The sequence below is a fragment of the Delphinapterus leucas genome, chromosome 14 (genome assembly GCF_059928025.1).
Source record: "Delphinapterus leucas isolate spDelLeu-1000000601 "Yukka" chromosome 14, BTC_Dleu_Yukka2, whole genome shotgun sequence".
Classification (NCBI taxonomy): Eukaryota; Metazoa; Chordata; class Mammalia; order Artiodactyla; family Monodontidae; genus Delphinapterus; species Delphinapterus leucas.
The window spans coordinates 23,681,437-23,704,460 of NC_143142.1; the positions used below are offsets into that span (position 1 = coordinate 23,681,437).

Below are 23,024 nucleotides of genomic sequence, written 5' to 3' on the forward strand. Positions count from 1 at the left end.
TGTTCCTATGTCTCAAAGCTGATGTATTATTCACCTTCCAACCATCTGGGGAAGCTGGGTACTTACAACTCAACTTCCCACCTCTGCCCTCCTTTTCCATATTACAGGGCCCTTTCCTGCTGGTGAACAACCCAGGGAGGCTGGGAGGTGCCACAGCAGGAACCCAACTTTCAAGGTCGGATGGACCTAGCTTGGGTCCTGGCACAGTGTGACTTCAGGCCTAGAAGTCTCAACTTCTCTGAGCCTCAGTCTCTTCATCTGTATAATGGGCATACTCACAGCAGCCACTTCACAGGACTCTCAGCACAGTGCCTGGCATTCGAAACACTGTTACGGCTCAGGACACCCCTGGGCAGGAAGCAATTTACCCAGAAGAAAGCAAGTCTCAAAGGTTTTGGGGCCATGGCATCTGTGACAGCGAGTCCTGGTTAGGCCACTGCCTGGCTGTGTGACTGCAGGTTTGTCCCTGCCTTTCTCGGAGCACGGTTTCCTCCTCTGTACAGTGAGGGGTACAGTGGAGCTGAACTTTGAGGTCTCTTCCTGCCTGGGCCCCAAAGGGAGGCAGGCTGGGGCCTGCCCGGGCCTCAGGGGAGGGTGTCACTGGGTTTTCCCTTCAGATTAACCAGTGGCCACGTCAGTGAGCCTACAGGACAGGCTCCAGAGCCCTACCTCCCAGTGGGGTGCCCCTCAGCGGCCTCGGAACGGAGGATGTCAGGATCCAAACCAGCAGGACAGGACAGGGCCAGCTGAGCCCTACAGACAGAGGGGCCGAGGCTTTTCTCTGGGTCCCCACCCGTCTGGGGTGGGGCAGGGTGCACAGTGGGTGACAGTGGGGAGTGCAGGGTCAGGGTCCATGGGAGAAGGTGTTCCCTTCTCCCTCCCTCCCTGTCAGACTGTTTCTCCCTGTCTGTCTCCATCCGGCCCCATAACCCTTTGTCTCCTGGCTCCTCACCCATCCCTCTCTGGCTGTTAGTCGCTTTCCCTCTCTGACTCTGATTCTCATTTCTTTCTGTCTCCTCCATCCCCCTCTTCCATCTTTCTCTCTGTCTCTAACTCCCCATCTTATTTTCTCTCTCCATTTCTTTCTCTATCTTTCTCTCCTCTGTCTCTCTTTACAGTTTTTCACAGAAGCCCCCCTTTTATCGTCTCTCTCTCTCTCTCACTCGTTCCCTCTTTCTCTGTCTCGCATTTTTCTGTTCTTTGTTCCTGTGTGTGTGTGTGCGTGTGTGTGTGCGTGCGTGTGCGTGTGTCTCCCTCTCTCCTAATCTTTTCTCTTCCTCCCTTCTCTGTCCCTCTCCCCCTCCACACCCTGACCCCAGGCCTAGGACCCAGCGAACCCCACTCTTTCCTGTTCACATTTTCCCAGCCATGATCTCATCTGATGCTCACAACCCCTGCCCCTCCCTGGGGAGACAGGCAAGGCAGGGGTTCTCATCCCATTGTCGAGATGGATGGAGTGAAGCCCCAGAAGAGAGGTGACTTGCCCATAGTCACTTAGTGGATTGGGGAGAAGCCAGGTCAGATGTCCTCTGGCCTGTGGGGAGGGCCTCCCCTGGCTCTGGGAGATTCCCAGCTCCACAAGAGCCTCTCCACCACAGGGCCTTCCTCGCCACTGCCTGGAGGGCACCCTCCCTCTGCCCAGTGGAGCTGGCCTCCTGGCCCCACCTGGAGGGCTCTCTGCAGCTCTCTGTGCCAGGAGAATGGTGCAGGCAGTGCCTAGCTCCAGAGCATTCTGTATTCGTTCAAAAACAAATAGTAACTGAGAGTCTACTATGTGCCAGACACAGGGCAAGGCCCTGGACAGAGAGAGGAGTGGAGGGGGCACAGAGGATGCTAGTGTCGCGGGATGGAGATGGAAGGCATCCCTGGGGGTAAGGGGTCTGGCAGTTCGGAGGAGCCAGGGCCTGGGTGTCAGTTGTGTCCTCTAGGAAGCTGCCACCATGACGGAGTTAGAAGTGCAAGGGATTTATGTCCATGGACATTTAGGTTGCTTCCATGTCTTGGCTATTGTAAATATTGCTGCTATGAACATCGGGGTACATGTATCTTTTTGAGTTAGAGTTCCCTCCAGATATAAGCCCAGGCGTGGAATTGCTGGATCATATGGTCACTCTATTTTTAGTTTTTTAATCAACAACTTAGTAAAATGTGAATAAAAGAGAGAGGGGAGAGATGGGGACTCAGAGACACTATGGAAGCCATTCTACCTAATCAAGCAACATTAGAAACTGTGGTGGTTTGAAGATGTGCACAGTTTCTTTGATACTCTTCCCTTCACATGGTGGAGCCTACCACCCCACCCCTCCGGTGTGAGCTGTACCTAGTCACTTGCCTCTAACAAAATGTGGCAGAAGTGACATTACTTCCTAGACTAAGTCACAAAAGACATTATGGCTCCCTCCTTGCTCTCCCCTGGACCACTCTCTCTGGAGGTGGGTGACATGTCATGAGGACATTAATGAGGAGGCCTACATGGTGAGGAACTGAGGCCTCTGTCAATAGCCATATGAGCGAATCACTTGGAAGCAGATCCTTAAGCCCCAGTTAAGCCTTAGGATGAGTACACCCCCACCTGCCCTTTTTCTTTTTTTGGTAACAGTTTATTGAGATATAATTCACATGCCATATAATCCACCCATTTAAAGCATACAATTTAATGGCTTTAAGTACATTCATAGTTGTACAACCATCACCACTACCTAATTCCAAACATTTTGATCATTCCAAAAAGAGATCCTATAACCAGTAACAGTCATTCCATCTTCCTCCCTCCCCCAGCCCCAAGTAGCCACTCATCTACTCTATGTCTCTATAGAGTCGTCTATTCTGTACATGTCATATAAAAGGAATCATGCAATATATGGCTGTTTGTGACTAGCTTCTTTCTCTTAGCATAATGTTTTCAAGGTTCATCTGTGTTGTAGCATGTATCAGTACTTCATTCCTTTTTATGACTGGATAATATTCCATTGTATGGATAGACCACATTTTGTTTATCCATTGTTCAAGCTGATGGACATTTGTACTGTTTCCACTTTTTAGCTATGATGAATAATGCTTCTATAAACATTCATGTAAAAGTTTTTCTGTGGACATATGTTTTCATTTCTCTTGGGCACATACCTAAGAGTGGAATTGCTGGGTCATGTGATGACTCTAACCATTTGAGGAACTGCCAGACTGTTTCCAAAGTGGCTGCACCATTTCACATTCTCACCAGCAGTGTATGAGAATTCTGATTTCTCCACGTCCTTGCCATCCTAGTGGGTGTGAAGTGGTACCACATTGCAGTTTTTGTTTTTATTTCCCTGATGGCTAATGATGTTGAACATCTTTTCATGTGCTTATTGGCCATTTGCATATTTTCTTTGAAGAAATTGGCAGACATTTTTGCTGTAACCTGGTGAGACCCTGAGCCAGAACCACTCAATTAATAAGCTACTCTTGAATTTCTAACCTTCAGAAATTATGTGAGATAATAAATGTTTGTTGTTTTGAGACACTAAGTTTGGGGATATTTATTACACAGCAATACATAACTAACACAGAAGCACTCAGAAACATGTCATGAGTGACTACTATTAATGCTACTGAAAGTCCCAGCCAATGCAATAACACAAGAAAAAGAAATACAAATTGTCAAGTTTGGAAAGGAAGAAACAAACCTGTCATTGTTTGTAGATTGATTTTTCTACCTGGAATTTCCAGGTGTATCCAATACCTGGGGAAAGCAGTGTAGTGGAATATAATAAGCCCAAGCCACACCCAGATTGGAGTCCTAGCTTTTCCCTTACTTTCTCTGTCATCTTGGGTAAGTCCTTTTGCCTCTTTTGGCCTCATTGGTAAAATGGAGATAAGAATAGTACCTATGCCATGAGGATTAATGTGAGTGTATATAAAGTGTTTAGGGACTGACATATAATAGCCTTTGACAAGTGAGATCTCCATTTAGGAGGGGATTTGAAGGCAGGAGCCAGGCAGAATTGCAATGTGATTGATTTGATGCCCAGTTCTTAAGCTGCAGAATGTGGGCTCTTTCCATTCCCCCAACTGACTCCAGCCTGCTAGTAGGGTCCTAAGAGCCTCAGCAGATCCTTATCCACACCCTGGGTTCAACCCCTGGTTCCACTTCCCCTCACTGGGCAGCTTTGGGCAAATCACTTACCTTGGCTGAATACCCATAACATCATCTACTGATTGGAATGCTCATGCATCCCTACTTACTCACCATTCTTACTTCTCAGGGGGTGTGGTGAGGATCAGAGAATGGAAAAGGAGCTCACAGAGGGGAAAACCTCACAATAGGCTGCAAATAGCCCAAAAGAGTCTTTCATGCAGCATGAGACCCCCATCTCCAGAACTGTAGGGAAACCCAACAGAAACAAGGGAGTAGAATGGGCCCTGAAAGCCCTGTCTAGCTAGACATGGGGGCCACAACAGGCCTTGGGGTTTGAGAGAATGATGCTGAGTGCAAGATTCACACCCTTCCCATTCAGAATGTGCTTGACATTTATATTCTCACCAAGCCCAAGTGGTAGAATTGCCTAATAAATTGTAGATGCCCAGTTAAATATGAATTTTAGAAATCAGGGAATCATTTTTAGTGTAAGTATGTGCCCCAAACACTGCAGTTATTTTTTTTGGTTATCTGACATTCTAATTTAACTGGGTGTCTTGTGTTTTTACCTACTGTACCTGGTAACCCTACCCAGCAGTGGGGTGAGGAGAAGCAGGGCAGCAACTCTTCACCCCACTTCACACTGGAGACACAGGGAGGCTCTGCTGATTACCCACCCTTCCATCCCACCCAGGGCTCTTTGGCTGAGGTTGAAACCTGGGTTGTGTGTTGGCTGTAACTCAGAGACCTTAGCTCACATCCCCTCCTTCCGTTTTGGGACTGGCCTGGCCCTTGGGGCCTGGGGAGGCCCTGGGAGTCTAACTCACTCAACAGGATGAAGAGGGCAGGTCAAGAGGCCCAGAGGGAGGTCTGACAGAAGAATTTGGCCCCTGGTAGACTAAGTAATAAATCTCCATTTTTCCAGCCAAGAACCCAAGGTTTCAAGCACTGTTTTATTTATTTATTTATTTATTTAAAAATTTTGGCTGTGTTGGGTCTCTGTTGCTGTGTGCTGGTTTTATCTAGCTGCGGTGAGCAGGGGCTGCTCTTTGTTGAGGTGCGTGGGCTTCTCATTGTGGTGGCTTCTCTTGTTGCAGAGCACAGGCTCTAGGCGAACGGGCTTTGGCAGTTATGGCACGCGGGCTCAGTAGTTGTGGCTCGCGGGCTCTAGAGTGCAGGCTCAGTAGTTGTGGCGCATGGGCTTAGTTGCTTTGCAGCATGTGGGATCCTCCCGAACCAGGGCTCGAACCCGTGTGCCCTGCATTGGCAGGCGGGTTCCTAACCACTGCACCACCAGGGAAGCCCTCAAGCACTGTTTTATATGTGAATTTGCCCAAGGACAGCAGCAGAGGGGAGTTAGAGCTAGGACCAGACCTTGAGCTTCTTGACACCCAGGCTCTCCTTGTTGGTCTGGGATCTGGACAAGAGGGCCCAGGGAGGAGCCCTCTCACGCCCAGACCAGAGAGATGGGAGCAGAAAGGCCTGTGGGACAGCAGAGAGGTCCCTCCCAGAAGCCCCCGATTTTGGTCCCTCCATTGCTGTCACCTAGTGGGCATCTAAAGCCAGCGCCTCCTAGGGAAACTCCTCAACAAGGAAGGCTGTCTTTGTGCCTTTCCCGTCCCTTCTGGTACCTGCCTGGTCACACTGTGTGATGCTGAAAAGCCCTTTGCCTCTCTGGCTTTCATTTTCTCTCTTAGAATAAGGATTCTACAAATGGCAGCAGGCCTAATCTTTCTAAAACACAAGACTGGAATTCCCCAGGTGGGGGGTTGGGGGGGGTCTCCATTAGTTAGGACTTGGCACTTTCACTGCCCAGGCCGGGGTTCAATCCCTAGTTGGGGAACTAAGATCCCGAAAGGGCACGACCAAAAAAAAAACCGCACACAACCACACACAAGCCTGGCCGGGTCAGTCCCCTGACCCTCTCTGGCCTTCAAGTTGAAGCTTTTCATGACCTGCAGAATCTGGGCCTGGCTGACCTCACCAGATCCCCACTTCTCTGCTCCAGCCACACAGAACTACTTTCATTTCTTCAATCACCAGGCCCTCTTAGGGCCTTTGCACATGCTGTTCCCTTTACCTAAAATACTTCCCTCTTCTTCACCTGGGCTTGTTCCTACTCATCTTTCAAGTGTTGGTTTAATCACCTCCTCCAGGAAGCCCCTCCCTGACCCCCGCAACCCAGGATGGGCTCACAGCAGGGAGGGGGTATGCTGCTGGAGTCTGGGGCACCCAAACACTGCTCAACACCCCACAGCAGCACCCCCATTCAGGACAGGGGACTAGGGGGGCAGGCACTGTGGAAACTAGGGGCTCAGGGTTCAAATTGACCCCATTTCCCATCCCACTCTGCCACGGTTAGACAGTGTAAACACCAACCAATGATTCCACCTCTCCAAATCCCAATTTTATTTTGTTTTATCTTATTTATTTATTGGCCGAGCCGCACCGCACACCACTGGACAGCCAGGTAAGTCTCCAAGAGTTGTATTTTCTTTTTAGGCCATGCCATGCAGCTTGCGGAATCTTAGTTCCCCGAACAGGGATTGAACCCCGTGCTCCCTGCAGTGGAAGCATGGAGTCCTAACCACTAGACCATCAGGAAATTCCCTGAGTCCCAATTTTACAGGTGAATAAGTCAGATCTGTCTACACCAGTGCTGAACAATAAAACTCTAATGCAAGCGATGAATGTAATTTAAAATTTTCTAGCCACAGTTTAAAAAAATAAAAGAAACAGGTGAGCTTAATTTTAATGATACATTTTGTGTAATCCATGTGCAAAATATTATTTCAGCATGTAATCAATACTTTTAAATTATTAACGAACTATTTTACGTTCTTTGTTCATATTGAGTCTTTGAAATCAGTGTGTATTTTATATTTACAGCGCATCTAAATTTGGATTCCACATTTCAAGCGCTCAGTAGCCACATGAGGCTAGAGGGCTCTGAATTGGACAGCACGGCTCTGTCTTGATCTGTGTGGTGGTTACGCAAGTGTGTTCATATGTAAACATTCTTGCAGGGAAACACTTAAGACTTTTAACCTTTTTTGTATTCAAATTATATCTAGTCTTGAGAAAAAAAAAATAATTCCCGGGTTTCTGGCCTGATCGTGGATGGACAAAGGGTGGAGCGATTTCCTGGGGTGTGGGAGCCAAGGTGACAGATGGGGTGCAGGGTGGGGGAAAATGAGAGTCTGAGGATCTTGGTCCCTTTAGGTCTTTGTTGCTCCCGGGCCCTGGGAGTTTCCAGTCACCCAAGCAGGAGCTGTGCAAACTTCGGCCGCCCCCTGGTGGCCAGGTAGCAGGTGGCAGGCAATTGTTGACCTTGGTGCCTGGGCCTCCTCCCCACACCTGAGAGGGGGTCATGGTGTCACTCAAACTTCTCTCCTAGACCTCACAGTCCTGGCCATGGGCATCCCTTGTATCTAGGATTGCTTGATTAGCAAAAAATAAAAGTCACCATGTTAAATTTGTATTTCAGATAAATGACAAATAATTTTTTGTATAAATATGTACCATTCATTGTTTATGTAAAATTCAGATTTAACTGAGCATCCTGTATTTTATTTGGTCACCCAACTTCTAGCTCATCCTCCAGGACTCGGAAGTACAAAATACAGTTCTACTTTGCTGTGTGACATTCGTCATATTCCTTCAGTTTCCTCCTCTGTAAAATGGCCGATAATTCTTTCCTCAATGAACTATTAAGAGGATTCACTGAGATGGGAATTTCCTGGCTGTCCAGTGGTTAGGACTCGGTGCTTTTACTGCTGGGGAGCTGGGGTTCGATCCCTGGTCGGGGAACTAAGATCCCACAAGCCATGTGGCACAGCCAAAAAAAACCGAAACAAACAAACAAAAAAACAGGACTCACTGATAAAAATGTAAGAAAAAAAATCTCCCCATAATGCCTGGCGCATGGTACACCCTGAGTGAATATTCCTCCCTTCCTTCCTGGGCTCCCAGAGGTGCAGGTCAGAGATGGGCTGCCAGATGAGTACCCCACCTCCCTCCCCACACTGCCCAGGGTTTGGACCATGATTTCTTGGTGGCTTCTTGATTTTCCTCTCCTTCACTAGGAAACCTTCCTTGGTTTCCTAGACTTTTGTCCAAGCCTCATCTGTTTTGGGAATATTACAGAATCCTCTGGGAAGAGCCTAACTCCCAGGAATAGGGTCCTCCTTGCCCAGTTCTCAGAAGATTCCAGAATATAGCCCTGATACCATCTAGTGGCCATGTCCCTAAACAAATAATACCATCCAGACTTGAACCTGAGAAGTCAGGCTGGTTCACTCTGCCCTCGACCCAAGTGAGACGCTGTCCTCGGCCAGCAGGGCTGCCATGTTGCAGAGCCCTAGGCCACGCCTTGGCAGAAGGCAGAAGAAACAGACCATGAGCTGTCCTGGGGCAGAAGGATTGATGGCAGGGGTGCAGTGGACTTCAGCCCAACCTTAGAACCCATGAACAGAGAATGAGAGGAGCCTGAGGCTCAAGATTAAGTGACATGCCTGAAGGTACACAGCAAGGGTTTGCACATTTGCTCTGGGTTGGGTAACCAATGAGGCCATGCTTCTAACAGGCCCACCTCCTCCAAGGAACAATTGGAGTTGAGGAGGACTGGGGGTGCTTTCTCTGGCTTATTCTCCATTCTGTTTGCATACACGGTCTTTCTCTCTGAGCCTCCTGGACCCATGGCGGGAGACTAACCTGAGCCTGGGGTTTGGATGGGGATGGGCCAGGCTCAGGGAACCTTCTTTCCCATGTCAGGTGAGGAAACCAAAGGAAAAAATGATGCCATCTCCTCACCACCTACCCAAGCTGGACTGGTTCCTGGGATCCTGGAATCTTCTCTCCCTGCATTGAACAGAGGAAACACTGAGGCCCAGAGAAGGGCAGGGATCTGTGAGCCTTAAGAGATCACATAGGTCAGAAGGTCCCCTAGAATCCTTGCCTCTCCTCACCTGGCAGTTATACACCTGTAAGGCCTCAGGTCCTTAATCACACTTTTCTCCTTCACAATAAATTGCCCTTTCCCACCATTCAACCTTCCTGGCCCCCCAAAACCCTTGACACAAGTCCCCACTCCCTCTGAGGCTCTGCAATGGCCTCCTACTTTTCTTGTGCTCCTAATCTCCACCCCTTCCCTCTGCACTCTGGAGAAGATCTGATTGCCTCTGCATGGACCCCCACTCCCCCTTGCCCCTGCCCTTTCTTTCTTTCCAGGCCCATCCCTCCCTCTGTCACTTCATAGACCCTACTCGCTGGCCCAGGGTGGCAAGGCAGCATTTTAACAGGAGGAGGTGTGTTGTCAGATTCCAAATGAACCTGATTCTTACCAGCTGTGTGGCCTTGGATATGCTGCTTAACTTCTCTGGGCCTCTAGCTCCTCTTGTGTAATATTACTTGTTTCGAAATTTGGGGGTAAGGATTAAACTGCATAAAGCCCTTAGCACTGTGTGTGACACGTTAATAAACATTCAATAAATATTGGGTGCCATTATTCGTATGCGTGTTATTATTAGTCGGAGGAATAACTGGAGAGGAGGTGAGGGGGCGGGGGAAGGTTAGGACTATTAACATGAGAACCCTTGGGATGCTCAGAGCAAGGAGAGGAAGACATCAGAACATTTCTATTTATTTTATTCTTCCCAACAGGAATGAATATTTTTTATTTAGCACAGTTTGCTGTAGGCATCAAATACTATTAAATCCATGCTGGGTCCTAGCAGCATAAATGCAAACATCACCAACAGGGCTTCTGGGGTCTGTAAGTACCTTAATGAGCTAAGCAGAGAAGATATTACTTGATATATTTTTGAAGCTGAAGTGCTTCCAAGTTTGGTAGTTCCAATTCTGTTATGTCTTGGGAACATTTTTAATAGCAAGAACATGAAGAAATAAACAGTGCTGGTTCCCTTACATTAAAGTTTCAGGAACGTTTCCAGAAGAGACCATGAGAATGACCTCATTTCTGACAAAGGAAAAGTTGAAATTTCGCCTTTAGTCTGCCTCATGAACCCAAGAAAAGAACAAAGGAGAATACAATCAGCACATTGTCTTAATTGGAGCTGTTGGCTTCAATATCTTTTCATAATGATGGTGCTCTGTGACTTTTCAAAGGAGGTAGCAGCTCAGGCAGGAATTTTATTTTATTTTTATTGTAGTACAGTTGATTTACAATGTTGAGTTAATTTCTGCTGTACAGCAAAGTGATTCAGTTATACATATATATTATTTTTCATATTCTTTTCCGTTATACTTTAGAACAGGGTATTGAATACAGTTCCCTGTGCTATATAGTAGGACCTTGCTGTTTATCTGTCCTATATATAATAGTTTGCATCTCAAGCAGGAATTTTTCAAAGTACACTGAGAGCTCTCAGTGCTAAGCATGTTCCATATCCTCACAACAACCTTCTGAGGTAGGAATAAATCTTTGCATTTCAACAGGTGAGGAAATGGGGGCTTCTGTAGGTGAAACTGATGTCTGAATTCACATAGCTAGTGAGCAAGGGATCTTTGAATGCTCTCCAATCAGAGACCACCAGAAGCACACCCGTGGTTGAACAAGTTGGGTTTATTATTTGTTACAGCAAAGTGGGGGATGTGAACTATGAGGAATGATAGGGCATCTCAGTAACAGAGTCTTAGGAAGGACATTTAGGATTTGGGCTTGTGTGTGATAATTTGGGGGTGGGCTTAAGGAAGCAGTGTTTCCAATTAAGAAATGGGCAGAAGACCTAAATAGACATTTCTCCAAAGAAGACATACAGATGGCCAAGTAGCACATGAAAAGATGCTCCACATCGCTAATTATTAGAGAAATGCCAATCAAAACTACAATGAGGTATCACCTCACATCAGTTAGAATGGCCATCATTAAAAAGTCTACAAATAATACATGCTGGGGAGGGTGTGCAGAAAAGGGAACCCTCCTACACTGTTGGTGGGAATGTAAGTTGGTGCAGCCACTATGGAAGACAGTTTGGAGGTTCCTCAAAAACCTAAAAATAGAGTTACCATATAATCCAGAAATCCCACTCCTGGGCATATATCTGGAAAAGACAAAAACTCTAATTGAAAAGATATATGCACCTCAGTGTTCATGGCAGCACTATTCACAATAGCCAAGACATGGAAGCAACCTAAATGTCCATCAACAGATGAATGGATAAAGATGTGGTATATATATATATATATATATATATATATATACACAATAGAATATTACTCAGACATTAAAAAGAATGAAATATTGCCATTTGCAGAAACATGGATGGACCTAGAGATTATTATATTAAGTGAAGTAAGTCAGGCAGAGAAAGACAAGTATTATATGCTATCACTTATACATGGAATCCAAACAAATAATACAGATCAACTTAATGAAACAGAAAGACTTACAAAGAAAATAAACTTATGGTTACCAAAGGGGAAAGGGGAGGGCGAGGGATAAATTAGGAGTATGGGATTAATAGATACACACCACTATATATAAAATAGATAGGGAATTCCCTGGCAGTCCAGTGGTTAGGACTCCGTGCTTTCACTGCCGAGGGCCCGGGTTTGATTCCTGGTTGAGGAACTAAGATCCCACAAGCCTCGCAGTGCAGCCAAAAAAATAAATAAATTCTAAAGATTTTTAAAATAAAATAAACGAAAAGGATTTACTGTATAGCACATGGAACTATATTCAATACCTTGTAATAACCTATAATGGAAAAGAATCTAAAAATAAATTAATTAATTTAAAAAAAAGAAAGAATCTGAAACTACATTTGAAACTAACACAATATGGTAAATCAACTATAGTTAAATAAATAAGGAAGCCGGGTTTTATCTGGATCAGATGCTATGACGGGTACCTTGGTAAATCTTATCTAGAACGAGGGAAGACTAGACTGAGACTAAAGCTGTAATTGGTGAAGAAGCAGCAATCTCTATATGAGCTAGGTTAGGGAAATACTTGGTCATTTTTGTGCTTTGGACAATGCTCTTGCTTTGTCTGGTTCATACATGATTATGGAGAGGTCTTTATATTGTCCTGATCCATCACAGTCACAGAGCAGCCTTGTCTGATGTTGATGTTCTGTGTTTTGTTTTTATGCTCAACAGGAGAACACCAAGGCCTTCCTGTAAGTGCCAGGCTAGCTCCTGGGTATCAGGGGCTGCTTTTCTGTTTCTCAGAGCCTGGACTCAAATCCAGGTTCATGTGACTAGAAACATCCCTGTGTCCACAGGAACTTGAAGAGAAGTCTGGCAGATGAGGAATTTCATCTATGAGTTTATTTCATCTACTACCTTCACCCCCTACTCAGACCCAACCCCTAAGACAGTCCCTGGGATAATTGCAGGCAATTAATAAATGCTTGTTGAATTCATGAAACAACGAAGATGGGTGTTAAGCACTCTAGAGAACGGGGCTTCCCTGGTGGCACAGTGGTTAAGAATCTGCCTGCCAGTGCAGGGGACACGGGTTCGATCCCTGGTTGGGGAAGATCTCACATGCTGCGGAGCAATCAAGCCCGTGCACCACAACTACCGAGCCTGCACTCTAGAGCCCACAAGCCACAACTACTGAAGCCCGTGCACCTAGATCCCGTGCTCCGCAGCAAGAGAAGCCACTGCAATAAGAAGCCCGTGCACCGCAATGAAGGGTAGCCCCCGCTCATCCCAACTAGGGAAAGCCCACGTGCAGCGACAAAGACACAGCCAAAAATAAATTAAAAAAAAAAAAAAGAAGAACTCCAGAGAACAATGTCTGGGTGCAAATTGCAGCTCTGTCACCTATCAGTATGTCATCTGAAAACTGTTAATTAAAGGATAAAATTGCATAAACTTTTAAAAGTTTTCCTTTACCCATTTGTAAAGCAGAGGTAATGATCAAAACCATTTGCAGGGCTGCTGTGAGGATCAAATGAACCATTGTGTGGTGTGTGCTTAGGTAGGCTCGGTAAATGTTAGCTATTAATATTTTCAAGCCAGGTAGCCCATTAGTTTTGTGATTGTATGTTTGACATTTTTCCTGCTAGGCATGAAAGCAAAGATCTTGTCTTGTTTCCTACTGCATCACCAGTGCTCAGCACATAAATTAATGTTTGATAGGTAAATAAGTAAATTGGCTAGAACCAAGGCACTCCCCTCATTCTGGGGGTAAATTTTAATTTTTATATCATTGTCCACTGAAATAAAAATGTACAGTGTGAGAGCTGTTTCAGTTTTATTTGGGGACTCACTGATGACTATAGCCCAGGGGGAAACAGCCTCTTAGATAGGAACTTTGAGGAACTGCTCCAAAGAGGTGGGCGAGGTTGGTTTATATGTGATTTTGGAGAATGGGTATGAGCAATCAAGCACACATCTCAGTAGAAGGTTGCTGTGAGTCACGAGGAACACATATCTCAGCTAATGACATTAGTGTCTTTCTAGGTATGAAAATATGCAAGAAATTGGGCTCCTAAAATTTTCTCCTGAAAATATCTAACCATCTGAAGACCTGTTCTGCCAGTTTTCCCAGAACAGAGAGTGCCTCATTCCTGATCTTCGCCCCTGAACTCCTTTCATTGTGTGTTGAAGGTCAGAGACTACGGTGGCTAATGACTCAATCCTTGTAGAACCGGGTGTCAAGAGACCTTCTTTAGTTGGCATCTGAAACTTAAAGAAAAGTTGCAAAAATTATGTAAGGAACTTCTATATAACTTTCACCTAGATTCACCACTTGCTTACATTTTGCCTCATTTCCTTAAATCATGCTCTCAATTTTTATACACCTGAATTTTTTTCTGAATCATTTGAAATTAAGTTGGAGACATTGTGCCCTTTTACCCCTAAATACTTCAGTGAATATTTCCTAAGAACAAGGGTGTTCTCTTAACATAACCACAATAGAAATTTTAACATTGATACCCAACCCCTAAACCATGATCCATATCCAAATTTCATCCCTTCCAGGAGGCACATAATCTTTACTTGACCTATAACTGGTGATGTTAACTCTGATCATTTTGATTCACTTGCTCTGCGAGGTTACACCTCTGTGAAATTCCTATTTTCCCTTTGCAATCAATAAGTAATTTATGGGAGACCCTTTACTGTGTAACCATCCTGTTCCTCCTGCTTTACCGTCCATTACTGATTTTCTAACTCCGTCATATCTGCTAGTTGTCATTCTACTAAAAGGAAGAATTTCCCCTTCTCCCCCACTTATTAATCACTTCTTTATTTATATCAGTAAAGAGTCATTGGGTTATAATTTTATTCAGTTATATTCTGTTACTATCATTATGTATTTTGCTCAAATTGCCCAGATTTGGCCAGTGGGATCTCCTTCAGGTTAGCTCCTGTGTCCTATGACATATTCCCCTCATTCTGATTGCCATCATCCTTACACTCTGTTCCAACAAAAATGTTCCACGCACGTCTGGGGCTTTCCATGCCCGGACTTAAGCTTTTTAAAAAGCTGCCAAACGGTCCCTGTGTTTTTCCGCTTCCTGCCAGCAGGCGGAACCTTAGAGCCCAGTATCTGGGGCCGAAGCACAGCGGCGCGGACCAACCTTTTCCGGTTGTGGCCGGAAGTCCCCGGAGAGCGGCGGCTCTGAGTCAGCTGACCAGCGTACGCGTAGGAGGAATCTGAAGTCCGGCAGGCCGGACTGAGCCAGCTAAGGGGCTGGCTGGGCGGCCGACGGACGGACAGGCTGGGGCGCCCTCGGCGGCGTTAGCTGAGCAGAGGCAGGTACATGAGGGGTTGGGGCGGCAGGTGGGGGCCGTCCAGGTTGAGGGACGCGGGCGGGGACCGGGTTCCGCCTTCAGCAGGCCCACGGGCTGCGACACCTGAGCCCAGGAGCACATAGACAACAAGTCCAGCTCTGGCCCGGGCCATTCGCCCCAGAAGGGAGGTCAGGCTTGTATTGTGGTCTTTCGTCCAGTGATTACAGTTTGGGGAAACTGAGGCCCCAAGTAGGGAAAAGGCCCCCACAAGCTCTCCTTTCCAGGCAGAGACTCACTCTAACTCTGACTTCCAGTCGAGGCCGCCTCTCTCATGTGGAGGTTCTTTTAATGAGTTTGCCCCGAGTGGAGAGGCCGAGGCCCGGAAGCGCGCTGAATGGAGTTGGGCTTGGGAGTAAGAGGCCCGACTCTGCGACTTCGTCGCCGACAGCCAGTTGTGCTTTATGGGCCAAATCCTTTCCCTGTGTCGGGCCTCAGTTTCCTCATTTGTAAAACAAGGCAGTGTATCTCTAAATATGGTTCTCACAGCCTCTGCTTTGAAATACCCTACGGTGCATACTTCACAGTGCAGGACTCAAATAAGACTCATTTAGAATCTGGGTCGGAACCAGGGAAACTATATTTTGAACATGCTCCTCGGGGGTCCTCTGCATACCGATGTTTGAAGCCCACTGATCTTAAGTGCTTTCTTGCTGTGAGTTCTTTGCTTTGAGGCAGCTGGAAGTTGTTCAGGATCTTTGGGGGGCGAGGGGGGTGGCTGGCGAGAATGTTTAGCCCGGAAAAGAGAGCAATGGAAGGGAAAAAAAACAATCTCATCAAAAACAGAAAAGATTGTTATGGTGAAGAGGGCTTCCACTTCATCTTTGCGGTTGAAAGAGGCAGAAACTAGGATCAATAGGTGGATTCTACAGGAAGACAAAATTTTGATTTAATAGAAGAACTTAATGCTGGCCACAGGTGACCAGCAATGGAATGGATTGCCTCCAGAGTTAGTGAACTCCCTGTCAAAGGAGTTATTAGATGGAGGTCCTTTTCAACTTGAAAGTGTCTAATTCTGAGTAGTTACTTTGAGTCTTTCTGGTGCTGTCTTCTTTTTTTCCATCCCCCCAGCCTACATCTCTAGAAGTGAGGCCAGTGGGTTTGAACTTATGTCACCTCTTCCTTGTCCTGTGTACCATCCTTCTTTTCAAGGACTTTGGAATGGCCCATCTGATAAGGGCTCCTTAAATGTTTGTTGAATGAATAACTAAGCAGGGTCCCCACCCCATCAGTTTGTAGCTTACTTTCTTAGAATAACTTGGAAATGAATCTGAAGACTTTGATGAGGAGAAGCCAGTGAACTCTTTGGACTCACAGAGCTGAAGAGTATGGGTTGGAAGGAGGCTGTTCAAGCCAGCCTCCCCCAGCTCCAGGACATAAATCCCTCTTTAATCCTCTCTCCAGCAGTTTGTTGTTATAGATGTTGTGTCTACTGAGAGAGTTTTTGCAATCTGTTGGCTAATTTCATCAACATTTAAAACAGTCCTGTGATGGACTTGACTTGCCAGTTCATCCTCACATGTAATCTGCAGATAATGCTTCTAACATATCTTTAGTTTTCTAATTAAACATCAGAGTTCCTTATTTTGTGATTTACAAAACTCCAAGCAGATCACTTTTTAGAAACCTGTTAGAATGCTTACCTTGCCCTATAGAACAGAGGTCCCATATTGACCCAATCCTGCTGGAATGCCAAAAAAAGGTTGGGTTTGAGCCAAGACTTCCTGCCTGTGTTTATCTTCCTCCCTTTTTTGTTTGTGTTTCCTAGGATGTAAAAAAAGTTGTGAAATGCTTATTCAGATATTATCCAGGTGTTGAGTAAAATGATTGTAATTTAGTGGTGTCTTTAAAACTTCTCAATCTGAAATTTTCCTCTTAAAAAAGTACCTAAATCAGCATTTTAGGAAAATCGAACCAAGTAAATAAGGTTTTATTGGAACACAGCCACACCCTTTAATTTACGTACTGTTTTTGGCAACCGAGTTGCCCCAAAGACCATATGGTCTGCAAAGTCTAAGGTATTTAATGTACAGTGCTTTTCAGAAAAAAAATTGCCAACCCCCTGACCTGCTCCATGTACTTTCTTTTTTACTTTTTATTTTGAAATAATTTTAGACTTCCAGAAATAATACACAAACTTCCTGTATACTCTTTACCCAACTTTCCCTAATGTTAACATTTACATAACCATAATAACATTGTCTAATAAATTTAACGTAAATACAGTACTACTAACTAAGCTATAGGCTTTATTTAAGTTTTGCCATTTGTCCCACTAATGTCCTTTTTCTGTTCCAGGATCCAATCCAGTTTCCCGCATTGCATTTAGTATCAAGTCTCCTTAGTCTCTTAAATCTGAGACAGTTCCTCAGCCTTTTTTGTCTTTCATGACTAAACTTTTGAAGAGAACTGGCCAATTATTTTGTAGACTGTCGCTCAAATTTATTTTTTTGAGGTAGAATTCACATATCATAAAATTCACCATTTTAAAGTGTGAATGTTCACAAAGTTACGCAGCCATCACCACTGTCTTAATTCCAGAACATTTTCATCTTCCGAAGAAGCCCTGTACATGTTAGCAGTTTCTCCCTAGTCTCCCCTCTTCCCATCCCCTGGCAACCACTAATCTGGAATCACATGTATGTGGCCTTTTATGTCTGGCTTCTTTCATTAAGTGTAATGTTTTTGGGGTTCATCCATGTCATAGCATGTGTCAGTACTTCAGTCCTTTTTATGGCTGAGTAATATTCCACTGTAGGGATATACTGTGTTTTGTTTATCCATTTGTCAGTTGATTGACATTTAAGTTGTTTCTGTCTTTTAGTTGTTATGACATGCTGCTCTGAACATTCATGTACAAATTTTTGTTTGAACATATTTTCAGTTCTCTTAAATGTGTTTACGTAGGAGTGAACTTGCTGGGTCAATGGCAACTCTATTTTTAACTTTTTGCCTGCTGAACTGTTTTCCACAGCAGCTCACCATTTTACATTTTCTTTTAAAAAAAATTTTATTTATTTTTGGCTGTGTTGGGTCTTTGTTGCAGAGCACTGGTTCTAGGTACGCGGGCTTCAGTAGTTGTGGCACACAGGCTTAGTTGCTCCACGACATGTGGGATCTTCCTGGACCAGGGATTGAACCCATGTCCCCTGCATTGGCAGACGGATTCTTAACCACTGTGCCACCAGGGAAGTCCACCATTTTACATTTTCATTAGCAATAAATGAGGATTCCATTCTCCACACCCTCTTCAACATTTGTTATTGTCCTTTATTATTATTTTTTTTTTCCACCATAGTGGGTGTGAAGTGGCATCTCATTGTAGTTTTATTTGCATTTCCCTAAGGCTAGATGGTGTTGAACAGCTTTTCACGTGCACGTTGGTCATTTCTTCTTTGGAGAAAATGTCTATTCAAATCCTTTGCCCTTTTGTAATTGAGTTACTTGTCATCATGTATAATTTTACATGTAAATATTCAGAGTTTGCAGATCCCCTGAAGCCCCTTGAAGTAATTCATTGAGAGCTGAACTGCAAAATCTGAGGCAGTGCCAGTAACTCCGTGACCTGATGGCAGTTGGATTTGGACATGTTGAAGTGCAGAGTGAATTGTACGTCTGACCACTCAGAGGTTGGTTCAACCCCAACCACTGCTGACCATGCAGAGCTAGGGCGGCCATGTCAAGTGAAAGGGGTACTACAGCATCATCCCAGATGTGATAAGACCACTAGGAAATCCTGTAATTTGGGAGCTACTCTTGTGTTTGTCTGGTCACAGGCAGGGAGTCGAGGAGTCAGTGGTAGTTGGAAATGTTAGGACTGGTGATGGCCTTGGGCAGCTGCCTGAGGTGGCAAAGCTACCAGTGCACCCACGCTTCTCTTGACCCCAGAGCATTTGGCTCTAACTAGACTATCTTGAAAACACACATAGTCAGACACACACACCCCAGTAATTCTAATTGTGAAAGTAATATGTGCTCATATTAGACATTTTGGAAAATACAGGAACTGCCCTAGAATTTTCTGCAGCAGCTGAATCATTTTACATTCCCACCAAAAGTGCACAAGGGTTCTGATTTTTCCAACTCCTCACCAACACTTGTTTTCTGTTTGTTTGTTTTTTAAATAGTAGCCATCCTAATGGGTATGAGATGGTATCTCATAGTTTTGATTTGCATTTCCCTAATAATTAGTGATGTTGAGCATCTTTTCATGTTGTTATTGGTCATTCGTATATGTTCTTTGGGGAAATGTCTATTCAAGTCCTTTGCCCGTTTTTGAATTGGATTGTTCATTTTTTTGTTGTTGAGTTTTAGGAGTTCTCTATGTATTCAGGATATTGATCCCTCTGATATATGATTGGCAGATATTTTCTCCCATTCTGTGAGTTGCCTTCTTACTCTGTTCATAGTGTCTTTTTTTTTTGGCCGCGAGGCTTGCAGGATCTCAGTTCCCCAATCAGGGATTGAACCCGGGTCACAGCAGTGAAAGTGCCAAATCCTAACCGCTAGACCACCAGGGAACTCCACTGGTCTATCTTATAAATGCTCTCCTGATGGTTCTCCTTGGGACCTCCTATTGAAAGGAGAAGTGAGATCACATTGTTTTTGTCAAGTATATGCTGATGTTATTAAAACTCTTAGAAAGTTTTCTCCTTAGTTGGTTAAACCTTGTCGACCTTATTCATTTTCTTGATACTCTACCTTTAGAGTATTTCAGAGGTCTTCAGCTCAGCCGCAAATAAAATTTGAATTAATAAGATTTTATAGACTCTGAATTTAATAAGAATTTACTGACTGCGTGAAAACAAAAGCAAAACTCTCACTTTGAAAATTTCTCTGATGACAAAGGAAGGACAGACACAATTACCCCATTTGCAGGTGAGGACCCTGGCTTAGTTGAGTGGCAGAGCTGAGCATCAGACTAGGTCCTCTGGCTCCAGTTTTGTCCTCTCACTGTATTATACTTGAAATTTTCAGCCCTTAACTAGGATCTGTCCAGTCTGAAGAGCTTCCTTTAATACAGTATTTTATCCAGTTATATTGGTTTGAATTGAAATTGGCAAATTCCCATCATTTATTGACATACATTTATTGAACATGTACTCTGTGTCAGGCACTGTGCATGTGACTCCAGGAGGTGTCTAACTAGAGTGAGCAAGACAGTTCAGTGAATAATTAATCCTCTGTGTGAGTAGCATAATCTCTAATACAGGTCGGTACTAATTTGGGGAAACCTGAACTTTTTCTGGTTGCATATCCCCGATCTTTTTTTTTCATTTGTTTAAGAGTTTTGGACAATACTTAAGAAAAAATTACTCTGAAACAGTTATGTAACATTTCCAGTTCTGAAAAACATCACTGAAGAATGTCTTGTTCTTTTAGGACACTGATTTTCTACAACTTTAGTTGGCTACATTGACTCATCTTGAGTTGTACACTTCTAAGCACTCCTGGGCATCAGAGCCATCAGCCCATGCACATTTATGAGGTGTTCTTGAGGTGTCTAGCCCTGTGCTGAGCAAGGCACCTGGAAGCTGGGTCTGGGCTTGAGGAGATAGACACACAGACAGATCACTGAGGTACTTAAGCACATTGGCTTAGGAGTTGAAAACTTTGCCTCTGACTGGCTCTGTGACCATGGGCAAGTGACCTAACTACTCTGCGCCTTAATCTAACATCCCAGGGGATGCTGAAGATGGTAAGCAGTGTTTACCTCAAAGGCAGGTTGTAACGATTAAATGAGATGATTCATGTAAAGGGCTGAGCAGAGTGTTAGCTGATGTTATTTATAGTGATAATAGATACAACAAGTGCCTCCTGATTTTGACACTTTTGGGGAAAATCTGATTTTGCCCAGATCAAACTGTGTCCTGTTCTGGATTTCCTCATACACAGTTCTGATGTCTCACCTACAGTGCCTTCAAGGAGCGATGCTCATTCAGAAAGAGAAGTTGTGACTCATTCATTCAGCAAGTTAACCAAATACCTGCTGATTGCATAGCTCCCTGGGGAGTATAAAGAAGCAGTTACACCTTCATTGTACTCTGTGAGACCTCAAGTGGAGGAGCAATTAACATTTCTTGAACACTTAACTATGTGCCAGGCACTGTGCTAGTCCCTTACTGTTTTACCTCTTTAATCCCTACAGTTATCTTGTGAGGAAGATAATTGCCCCGTTTTAACAGATGAGCAAAAAAAGTCTTGGAGAGAAAATAATGACTGAAGTCACAGAGTAAGTAGTGGAGCTGAGATTTGAACCCAGAGCCATTATATTCCTCTGTGCCATGATAATTTTTTTTTTAATTTAGTTAATTTATTTATTTTTGGCTGCATTGGATCTTCATTGCTGCACGTGGCTCTCTCTAGTTGCGGCGAGCAGGGGCTACTCTTCATTGCGGTCGCGTGCTTCTCATTGCAGTGACTTCTGTTGTTGCTGAGCATGGGCTCTAGGCATGCAGGCTTCAGTAGTTGTGGCACGAGGGCTCAGTAGTTGTGGCTTGCGGGCTCTATAGCGCAGACTCGGTAGTTGTGGCACACAGGCTTAGTTGCTCCGCGGCACGTGGGATCTTCCCGTGCCAGGGATCAAACCTGTGTCCCCTCCATTGGCAGGCGGATTCTTAACCACTGTGCCACCAGGGAAGTCCCTGTGCCATGATAATTTTTTTTTTAATATTTATTTGTTTGCTTATTTTGGTTGCGCCAGGTCTTAGTTGCGGCAGGCGGGCTCCTTAGTTGCGGCTCCAAGATTCCTTATTTGTGGCTCCCCAGCTCCTTATTTGCGGCACACGGGCTCCTTAGTTGTGGCATGCAAACTCTTAGTTGCGGCACGCACGTGGGATCTAGTTCCCTGACCAGGGATCGAACGCAGGGCCCCTGCATTGGAAGCGCAGAGTCTTATCCACTGTGCCACCAGGGAAGTCCCTGTGCCATGATAATTTTTAAGGACAAAAGTCCATAAATGGTTAAGGAACATTTTAAGACAGTGATACAAGGAATGACAGAAGGCAGCCTCTTGGATGACCCTCGAAAGTTTGTGCTGGGGTAATCCGAATCCTACTTCACCCTTACTTATGAAACCTGGTAAACTTTAAGAAAAATCATTGAAGCTTAAAACAAAAGAAACAAAAACACTTTTGATTTAGAAATAATGGAAAATGGGACTTCCCTGGTGGTCCAGTTGTTGAGATTCCACACTTCCACTGCAAGGAGCTCGGGTTCCATCCCTGGTGAGGAAGTAAGATCCTGTGTGCTGCGTGCCTGCGCGCGCACGCGCGCACACACACAAACACACACACACAAGAAAAAAATAATGGAAGACAATGCGAAGAAGTAGGAACAGCTGAGCCTAGAATTCCCACTCAGATATGTGTTACGTTTGGAAATTGTTATCTCTAGGGCCTAGCATAGTGCATGGAACATAATGGATTTTAATAACTAATTAACGAGTGAATTAGTGAATTTAAAATATCTTCCAAACTGCCAAAATTACCCTATGTTTCTCATGCTACTTATGCGTTCTCTTTTGAAAACATACATATAATTGGCAAAGATGGGGGTAACAAGCACTCTTATGTATTTTTCATGGGACTAAAAATTGGCACATCCTTTTTGGAGGGTGTTTGATACAGAATTACAAATACAGATACCCTTTGACCCAGTAGTTCTACTTCTGGAATGTGTCCTAAAGATATAGCCTAGTACCATTGGTCTCCAAGGCAGGGAGCAGGATGACTAGGTTCCAGGGATGGGAGAGAGAGACTTCTCAGTCTATATCCTTTTGTATCTTTTGAATTGAGCCATGTGAGTGTGTTACTTATTAAAAATATAACTCAATAAAATTTAAAAATGTGAAAATTTCTGAGAGAATTATTATACTAAGGTTCATCACACCTTAGTGTAAATTTCTTTAATCAGATTGCTTTCCTTTTTGTCCCCTACTGAGATCTGACGATCTGGGACCTTTAACATCTTCCCATATTTTTTCTGAATCTTAATAACATGGTACTTACTATGGAAAAAGTGGAAAGTACAGTTAAGTGTGAAAAAAGCTTTAAAAATTTGCCCATGATTCCGTTATCCAAAGACCACTACAGTTAATATTTGGGCCCCTTCCAATTTTTTTCTGTATCTTTTAACC

The 23,024-nt window shown here is 44.4% G+C and overlaps 1 protein-coding gene across 7 annotated transcripts in view; it reads left to right on the forward strand.

The window, feature by feature from the left end:
• The first annotated feature begins 14,708 nt into the window (after positions 1–14,708).
• RNF185 (ring finger protein 185) overlaps positions 14,709–23,024 on the forward strand; it is a 28,793-nt gene continuing 20,477 nt past the window's right edge. Inside the window, exons 1-3 of one of the 7 annotated variants that reach the window (XM_089894751.1) lie at positions 14,709–14,855; positions 18,368–18,516; positions 21,036–21,119. The gene's annotated coding sequence lies outside the window, so the exon portion shown is untranslated. Of the gene's footprint in view, positions 14,856–18,367; positions 21,120–23,024 lie in introns of all 7 variants that reach the window. The other 6 variants (XM_089894747.1, XM_089894749.1, XM_089894752.1 and 3 more) reach the window with 6 other exon arrangements.